Genomic DNA, 10,540 nt, shown 5'->3' on the forward strand with positions numbered 1-10,540 from the left:
ATTTATCATGACATATATGTGCATTGTTATGCCCTCTCTATTTGTCAATTGCCCGACTGTAATTTGTTCACCCAACATGCTTTTATCTTATGGGAGAGACACCTCTAGTGAACTCGTGGACCCCGGTCCTATTCTTTACATCGCATACAATCTATCGCAATACTTGTTCTTTACTGTTTTCTTGCAAACAATCATCTTCCACACAATACGGTTAATCCTTTGTTACAGCAAACTTTGGTTGGGGCAAAGTACTTTGGTTGTGTTGTGCAGGTTCCACGTTGGCGCCGGAATCTCTGGTGTTGCGCCGCACTACATCCCGCCGCCATCAACCTTCAACGTGCTTCTTGACTCCAAGCTGGTTCGATTAAACCTTGGTTTCTTACTGAGGGAAACTTGCCGCTGTGCGCATCACACCTTCCTCTTGGGGTTCCCAACGGACGTGTCAACTACACGCATCAGGGCCGCGCACCCCGTACTTGTATTGCCCCCCAGAGGGGAGGCAGAAGGATTGCCGGCACCAGATGGTACCGGACTTGGCTGAGGAGGAGTCGAGGCCCTGGCGGCGTCCTCAGAGGACTCCGACCTCATGCCAGAGGCGCTCTTGGAGATCTTCAGGGCAGGCCTAGAAAGATGGAGAAAACTTCAGAAGAAGTAACCGGAAAAAGAGAGTCAAGAAGTAGAAGGAAAATGGAAACGGAAACTTACTCGGTAGCCACCGGCATCTCCCGTTTCTGGTAGCGCTTGGTGGTGACCTTCTTCCCGCCGATCTCCGTCCGGGAGCGTTTGGCAGGAGGAGCGCCGCTGGAACCGGCCTCGGGCGTGGGCGCCTTATTCTTGCGGCCTTGGGAGGCGAGCTTCTCAAGAAACTCAGCCCCAACTTCGGCCTGAAGTGGGGTGGCGCGCTCCACAACCTGTGGGTTGGCGCTGGCTGAGGGAGCGTCTACAGAAAGATGATCAATGAGAAAGCGAAAGAGCAAAATACCTCAAGTATAGTAACCTCATCATCCGATCCGGAGCCCTTGCCAGAAAAGTTACCGGGGCGTGGAGTGTGGGTGCGGCCCATCTTTTGCCTTCCCTTGACGTAGGGGTCAGCGTCGCAGTCGTCCTGGAAGATCCGGTCGGGCGTGTAGGAAGCGGGATGCTCCTGGCGGATCCGGCGGAAGTTCTGAGACACAAAAACAACATGTTAGAGCAAGATACGCGTGGTTATACCGAAAAAAGCTTCCTGAAGATCCCAAGGTCTTACACGCCGTGGAGGAGAGTTGCGGCGGCTGTAGGGGGCCAGCCCGTATTTCCCGCTAGAGCTCAGCGGATTTTGGCAAATCTACTTGGCCTTAAGGACCAAGTCAGTAGGGCTGAGCCGGTGGGTTGTGATCCTTGTCGGGTCCATTGGCCCCGACATTTCGCTGATCTTGTGGGCACGCCGCTGAAGGGGCAGCATCCGGCGCGCGAGAAAAGCGCGGACCAGATCCTCCACGCAGAGGTTGGTCTCCTCCTTGTTGGTGTCAATGAAGCTGGCTATCCGGATGGACTCCTTGTCGTCCTTGGGGTAGTGGATCCAGTTCTTCATGGAGGGCGGCCCGGGAACATATGCCGGGAGATTGATAAAATCTTCCGGACCGCCGTTCCGGACATAGAAAAAAGGTCCTCTGCCAGGTCCGGACAGAGTCCAGACCGGAGATTTTGTAGAAGTTGCTCCTGGGGCGGGGAGACAAGATACAACCCCCACACCGGACAAAAGGTTTGGGCTGAGGAAGTTTCCTATCCTGGATAGAATTCTTCCGAGGATAGTAAAAGAAAGAGAAATTATCAACAGAAGGAGTGATACCGGTGTATCCCTCCATGAAATTGGTGAACGCAGAAAGGAAAAAGATCGAGTTGCCCGGGAGATGGTGGGGCTGAAGCTCGTAGAAGTTGAGGAAGCGCTGGAAGAAATCCGACGCTGGAAGGCCAAAGCCGCGCTCAAAATGAGCGGCGAAGACCACATGCTCACCCGGCTGAGGCTCGGGCTGGCGCTCCTTGCCGGGAATGCGGCACCAAACCTCCTCCGGGATCCTCCGGGAGCGGTAGAGCCAGTCTATTTCCGCCTGGGTCACATCAGAGCCCATCCAGGCCCCACGCGTGTAGGAGTCCAGATCTACTCTGGCGCCCTGGCTGGAGCTGCCGGCTTCTCCTTGGTTACCGGTAGCATGAGCTGAGCTACCGGTACCAGCTTCGCTCTGGGCAAGATCAGCATCAAGCCCATCAGAGGTCCCCTCGACCGAGATTTCTCCGGAAGAGGATGCGGGGATCACGGTATGATGGCTACCGGAAGAGGAATCCGTGAGGTACTCCTCGGTAGACATTTTTCCGGAAGGGTCCGAAGATGCCAGACTCTACCTAAAAACAGATTTCCCAAAATCTAGCCTTGCGCGAAGATCTACGAGTGAGAGAAAAAGCAAAAGAAAGGGAAGGGTAAATACTCTACCGGCCCAAGAACTGAGAAGCAAAGGGAAGGGGGCAAACATGCATTGAGGCTAACCTGAAGCGGCGCAAGACGCTGAGGACGGAGGTCGCCGGAGACGCGGCGAGCCCGCAGTCGACGACGGTGACCGGCGACAAAGAGGAGCGGAGGTTGCCGAAGAAAGCCCGATGCAGCGGCAACGAATGAGCGTTGGAGGCCCTCTGCACGGCGGAGACCCTCAGCGCAACGTGAGAAACGGCGCTGGTTCGTCGGGAGCTGTGCTCTGGCGGCGACCGGCGGCGACGGGAGCGCGGGAGGCGATGAGCTCCGGGCGCGTGAGAAGAAGTGAATGCGGGGAAGAGAGGAAGAAGGAACTGCCTCGCCCTTAAATAGAAAAAAAGGAGTAATGGGCTGGCAACTGCTGGGCCGCGGCGTTTCGTTCCATGGGCCGCCACGTGGTGCTAGGATACATGCGCAGAAAATAAAGAAACACAGGGAGGCCACATGGATCCGGAACGGCGGCGCGGATCCGGTGCGGCACCATAAATGCAGGTGCAGAAGACGAAGGGAAGTGACCTGACACTGTTGCGCGCCAGGCACAGTGCGCATGTCACTGACATGCGCTGTACCCGAGATATTCTCGACTTCACCGAGGAGAGGTTTAATGACAAAGATACCGGGGAAAATCAATAAAATGATATAAGTTCGGCAAAGACGCCGGAGAGTTTGGGATGAAAGCCCGAAGGATTAAACCGGTACCTTGAGAAAAGAGAACCTGGCACGGTCCGTTGGATAGGATCCACCGGACTATACCAGTTTCGGGGACTAATGTTGGGGGGATGACCCCCGGTATGCTAAAGGCATGCCAAACCGGGTGGTTTGAGCCATCAAAGTACCGGTTTAAAGGTTGTTCCGGATAACGAAGGTTGATTCAGAGAATCATACCGGTATCCCAGGAGGGGGATACCGGAACTGGCTAAGAGCATACCGGAGTACCGGAACAGGCTACACTGTAGCACGTCGGCAAAACTAGTCAAAGATGCTCTCCAGAGCTAGAAGACAAAGATGAGCTAAGCACTCCAGCTTTAATCGAAGCCATGACGCCAAAGGCGAAGGATGACGTAAAAGGAGCCGGAGGATGTCACAGCTCCTGATTAAAGGCATACCGGCATCACCGGTAGCTAAAATAGCTTTGTAAAGTAGTTTGTCTAGTCAAAGATGCCATTAGGGTTTCTTAGGGTTTCTTCCCCTGTAAGCCACCTTCTCCCCTATATAAGGAGAGGGGGTACACCCATACGCGGGTATGTGTTATGCTGTATCCAGAAACCTGTAACCTCTTATGATCAAGGAATAGAAAGATCTGAGGAGGAAATAGCTCTTGTGTTCATCTTCTTCTACCTCTGGCCAAGGCCAAGTTCTTCAGGAATCCATCCGGAAACCTCTTCATCCATATCAAAACCCTCACCCGAATCCTCTAGCGCACATCCGGCCCCAACTTAAGCCATCCCATGTCATCTGTCTGTTCACCACGACGACATCTATGGAAAATTTATGTGCTTAATATTTTGCGGGGTATTTCCTCGGACATGGAGCGATTTCTTGACATGGGTTTTTCTTCTCCTAAGGATCCTCAAAATTTATCTCTTGAGGAGAAGAAAAACTCTTGCCTCGATGCTCTTGCTTCTCATGTGTTTTCCATTGTTGTGAGAAATGTAGTTACTTCATCAATCATGCCTTTTGGGAGCGCTCATGAATTATGGACAAAGCTTCAAGATAAATATGATGTGTCCAATATTATTGAGGATGATTGTATTGCTTCCACTTCTGGCCGTGATGAGTTCTCATCTTCATCCACTTCACCAATGTGTGGCAAGACACAAGGTAATGATATGGTGAGTGGTGATGGAAATTGCAATGTTGGTATTGAGCTTACTATTGACGATCCTTCATCTATATCTCATTGCAATGGTTCATCTTTGGACTTAAACACATCTAGCACTAGAATTGATTCACATGCTTGTGTTGATAGTCCTTGCATATCATGTGTAAGTCGCTGAATAAATCTAATGATGATATGCTTGCTTTGTCTTGTGGCCATGATAAAAATGCTTCTATTTCCTCTAGTTGTTATGTGACTAACAATGTAGAGGAAACCAAATATTCTATTGGTCAAGACAAGATCTTGAAAGGAGCCTCAAGTAACTCCTCATGTTTATCTCACGGTCCTCATATATGCCTTATGGCCAAGGGTTCCACGGTACCTCCTACCATGGAACCTAATATGTCTCGTGGTGATAAGGATGAGGATGAATATGAAGAAGAGGATTGGGTTGTCTCTCTACGCGATAAGGGTAAGTGTGTATTCAAGGTTCTTTGCAAAGATAAAATTGCTAGCTCTCACTTCTTTGAAATCTTGACTACCGCTATTGAGAACCAAAAACTTATTTGGATGCATGAGAACACCATTGATAAAATGGGTGCTCTTGAACGAGAGTATGCCAATGATGTAGCATCCCTAAAGAATGATCTTGAAGAAGAACAAGAGACCGTAGCCTCTATTGAGGAGCAACTTGAAACCCTTGAGGTGTCTCAAAATGAAATATTTTCTAAACTCACTAAGGAAAGAGACCATGCTAAAGCTAAATAAAAAATGCTTAAAAATGAAAAGTCCAAAGTTGGTGTTGGTCATGATAAACTTGGAGAAGGCCCACAAGGCCTTGGAGAGCGAACACTCTATCCTCACCAAGTCACATGAGCAACTACAAGCTTCATATTTAAAAGAGCATGCTATGTTACCCTCTCTTCTTGATATGTCTTGTGATGATGCTTGTGGTACTAACTCTACTTCTTGTGAAGCATCTATCTTGAAGGAGAATGTTGAGCTAAGGGCTCAACTTGAATTGCTAACTAGCAATTATGGGAAATTGGAAGAAAATCATGGAAAGCTTTCTCGCTCCCATGAGGATCTTGTAGCTTCCCATGATAGCTAAAGTTAGCTCATGAGGCTATCATAACAAAGGCAACACCTTGTGAGCCTCATGTGGATACTAGCACTAGTACTCAAAATGCTATATTGCCATATGCTAGTCCTAGTAATTCATCCACTCATAATATTGCTAAATCTTGTGATGAATTATCATTCTTGCCTTGTTGCTCTAACAATCAAGGTTCTACTTCCTCTAGTTCTTGTGTTGTTACTAACCATGTAGAGGAAATCAAAGAGCTCAAGGCCCAAGTCACTTCTTTGAAGAACGACATGGTAAAGAGTCATGAAGGGAAATTGATACGTCTCCGACGTATCGATAATTTCTTATGTTCCATGCCACATTATTGATGATACCTACATGTTTTATGCACACTTTATGTCATATTCGTGCATTTTCTGGAACTAACCTATTAACAAGATGCCGAAGAGCCGCTTCTTCATTTTCGCTTGTTTTTGGTTTCAGAAATCCTAGTAACGAAATATTCTCGGAATTGGACGAAATCAACGCCCAGGGTCCTATTTTGCCACGAAGCTTCCGTAAGACCGAAGAGGAGTCGAATTGGGGCCACGAGGCGCCGCCACACCAGGGCGGCGCGGCCCAGGCCTTGGCCGCGCCGACTGTGGTGTGGGGCCCTCGTGTGGCCCCCGCGTTGCCCTTCCGCCTACTTAAAGCCTCCGTTGCGAAACCCCCAGTACCGAGAGCCACGATACGGAAAACCTTCCGCAGACGCCGCCGCCGCCAATCCCATCTCGGGGGATTCCGAGATCTCCTCCGGCACCCTGCCGGAGAGGGGATTCATCTCCCGGAGGACTCTTCACCGCCATGGTCGCCTCCGGAGTGATGAGTGAGTAGTTCACCCCTGGACTATGGGTCCATAGCAGTAGCTAGATGGTTGTCTTCTCCTCATTGTGCTTCATTGTTGGATCTTGTGAGCTGCCTAACATGATCAAGATCATCTATCCGTAATGCTATATGTTGTGTTTGTCGGGATCCGATGGATAGAGAATACTATGTTATGTTAATTATCAAGTTATTACCTATGTGTTGTTTAAGATCTTGCATGCTCTCCGTTATTAGTAGAGGCTCGGCCAAGTTTTCGCTATTAACTCCAAGAGGGAGTATTTATGCTCGATAGTGGGTTCATGTCTCCGTGAATCGGGGAGTGACAGAAACCCTAAGGTTATGGATGTCTTGTTGCCACTAGGGATAAAACATTGATGCTATGTCCGAGGATGTAGTTATTGATTACATTACGCACCATACTTAATGCAATTGTCTCGTTGTTTTGCAACTTAATACCGGAAGGGGTTCGGACGATAACTCGAAGGTGGACTTTTTAGGCATAGATGCAGCTGGATGGCGGTCTATGTACTTTGTCGTAATGCCCAATTAAATCTCACTATATTTATCATGACATGTATGTGCATTGTTATGCCCTCTCTATTTGTCAATTGCCCGACCGTAATTTGTTCACCCAACATGCTTTTATCTTATGGGAGAGACACCTCTAGTGAACTGTGGACCCCGGTCCATTCTTTTATACTCGAAATACAAATCTCGTTGCAATACTTGTTTTACTGTTTTCTTGCAAACAATCATCTTCCACACAATACGGTTAATCCTTTGTTACAGCAAGCCGGTGAGATTGACAACCTCACTGTTTCGCTGGGGCAAAGTACTTTGGTTGTGTTGTGCAGGTTCCACGTTGGCGCCGGAATCTCTGGTGTTGCGCCGCACTACATCCCGCCGCCATCAACCTTCAACGTGCTTCTTGGCTCCTCCCGGTTCGATAAACCTTGGTTTCTTTACGAGGGAAAACTTGCTGCCGTGCGCATCATACCTTCCTCTTGGGGTTCCCAACGAATGTGTGAGTTACACGCCATCAAGCTCTTTTTCCGGCGCCGTTGTCGGGGAGATCAAGACACGCTGCAAGGGGAGTCTCCACTTCTCAATCTCTTTACTTTGTTTTTGTCTTGCTTTATTTTATTTACTACTTTGTTTGCTGCATTATATTAAAACACAAAAAAATTAGTTGCTAGCTTTACTTACTATCTTGCACTCTATATCAAAAACACACAAAAAAATTAGTTACTTGCATTTACTTTACTTGATTCATCATGTTTCCTTTTAATTTTACCACAAAAGACATACCGGTAGGACGTGGGTCTATAGTTGGGAGAAACAATATAGAAGAATTTTTCAATCATGTTAGTACCGTTGAAGATTTTGAAGATAGACACTTGGTAGAACTTGCTCCTACTTATGAAATTGCTGCTGCTGCTTTAGTTCGCATGTTGGAAACTAAATTTGTTAATCTCAATCCTATAATCCAACATATGTTTCTTACACTCGGTGATATGGAAGAGGGGGAAAAGAAAGATTTTGTTTTAGAAACCCTTCTTAGAGAATTTGGTGGTCTAGCAAGAGAGGCTAGAAAGGTCTTTGCTAAATTTAATATGCTTGGTTCTCATACTAATTTTGTTGGTCTCCTTGAAAAAATGGACATGGATAGAATAAGGTACACTAATAATATTAATGATGGTGGGGAGATCAAAGCACCAATACCATGTAAACTCCTAGCTATGAATGATGCACTAGAAAATAACTATGCTTGGCTTGTTCCTGAAAATTTGTTCGATGAGAGTAGCAAGCCCAAGACTAATGAAAAGGGAGACGCTGAAACTTATGTATCCAATATACTATGCTTGGTTGAGGAAACTCCAAACCCCGCTGTAGATGCACCACCCTTTGATAATACTTGATATACACTTTACGCGCCTAGCTGAAAGGCGTTAAAGAAAAGCGCTTATGGGAGACAACCCATGTTTTTACTACAGTATTTTTGTTTTGAATTTGAGTCTTGGAAGTTGTTTACTACTGTAGCAACCTCTCCTTATCTTAGTTTTATATTTTGTTGTGCCAAGTAAAGTCTTTGATAGTAAAGTAAATACTAGATTTGGATTACTCGCAGTAAACAGATTTCTTTGCTTGTCACGAATCTGGGTCTAATTCTCTGTAGGTAACTCAGAAAATTAAGCCAATTTACGTGAGTGATCCTCAGATATGTACGCAACTTTCATTCAATTTGGGCATTTTCATTTGAGCAAGTCTGGTGCCTTAATAAAATCCATCTTTACGGATCTGTTCTGTTTTGACAGATTCTGCCTTTTATTTCGCATTGCCTCTTTTGCTATGTTGGATGAATTTCTTTGATCCATTAATGTCCAGTAGCTTTATGCAATGTCCAGAAGTGTTAAGAATGATTGTGTCACCTCTGAACATGTTAATTTTTATTGTGCACTAACCCTCTAATGAGTTGTTTCGAGTTTGGTGTGGAGGAAGTTTTCAAGGATCAAGAGAGGAGTATGATACAATATGATCAAGGAGAGTGAAAGCTCTAAGCTTGGGGATGCCCCGGTGGTTCACCCCTGCATATTCTAAGAAGACTCAAGCGTCTAAGCTTGGGGATGCCCAAGGCATCCCCTTCTTCATCGACAACATTATCAGGTTCCTCCCTCGAAACTATATTTTTATTCCGTCACATCTTATGCACTTTGCTTGGAGCGTCGGTTTGTTTTTGTTTTTGTTTTGTTTGAATAAAATGGATCCTAGCATTCACTTTGTGGGAGAGAGACACGCTCCGTCGTAGCATATGGACAAGTATGTCCTTAGGCTCTACTCATAGTATTCATGGCGAAGTTTCTTCTTCGTTAAATTGTTATATGGTTGGAATTGGAAAATACTACATGTAGTAATTCTAAAATGTCTTGGATAATTTGATACTTGGCAATTGTTGTGCTCATGTTTAAGCTCTTGCATCATATACTTTGCACCCATTAATGAAGAAACACTTAGAGCTTGCTAATTTGGTTTGCATATTTGGTTTCTCTAGAGTCTAGATAATATCTAGTATTGAGTTTTGAACAACAAGGAAGACGGTGTAGAGTCTTATAATGTTTACAATATGTCTTTTATGTGAGTTCTGCTGCACCGGTTCATCCTTGTGTTTGTTTCAAATAACCTTGCTAGCCTAAACCTTGTATCGAGAGGGAATACTTCTCATGCATCCAAAATCCTTGAGCCAACCACTATGCCATTTGTGTCCACCATACCTACCTACTACATGGTATTTGTCCGCCATTCCAAAGTAAATTGCTTGAGTGCTACCTTTAAAATTCCATCATTCACCTTTGCAATATATAGCTCATGGGACAAATAGCTTAAAAACTATTGTGGTATTGAATATGTACTTATGAACTTTATCTCTTATTAAGTTGCTTGTTGTGCGATAACCATGCTTCTGGGACGCCATCAACTATTCTTTGTTGAATATCATGTGAGTTGCTATGCATGTCCGTCTTGTCCGAAGTAAGAGAGATCTACCACCTTAATGGTTGGAGCATGCATATTGTTAGAGAAGAACATTGGGCCGCTAACTAAAGCCATGAATCATGGTGGAAGTTTCAGTTTTGGACATATATCCTCAATCTCATATGAGAATAATAATTGTTGCCACATGCTTATGCATTAAAGAGGAGTCCATTATCCGTTGTCCATGTTGTCCCTGTATGGATGTCTAAGTTGAGAATAATCAAAAGCGAGAAATCCAAAATGCGAGCTTTCTCCTTAGACCTTTGTACAGCGGCATGGAGGTACCCCATTGTGACACTTGGTTAAAACATGTGTATTGCGATGATCCGGTAGTCCAAGCTAATTAGGACAAGGTGCGGGCACTATTAGTATACTATGCATGAGGCTTGCAACTTGTAAGATATAATTTACATAACTCATATGCTTTATTACTACCGTTGACAAAATTGTTTCATGTTTTCAAAATAAAAGCTCTAGCGAAAATTTAGTTCATCTTCAAGCTCCTCTTTGAGTGAGGCAATCTCATTTGCCGCTTCCCTTTCCAACCTTTCCTTCTCATCTATGAGGTCTTGGGCCGCACCAAGTTGGCTCAAGAGAGCCCCAACAACAGGTAAACCCTAACTCCGGTGATCTCCCCAGGTGAGAGGGGATCGGTGGATCCCTCCTCTCCTCTCTCCCTCTCAGGTAACTTTGGCCCTCTTCTCCCCCCCACTCATGTCGCCTCCCTCTTGGAAGTGGG

The sequence above is a fragment of the Lolium rigidum genome, chromosome 5, assembly GCF_022539505.1.
Source record: "Lolium rigidum isolate FL_2022 chromosome 5, APGP_CSIRO_Lrig_0.1, whole genome shotgun sequence".
In the NCBI taxonomy this organism is placed as follows: domain Eukaryota; kingdom Viridiplantae; phylum Streptophyta; class Magnoliopsida; order Poales; family Poaceae; genus Lolium; species Lolium rigidum.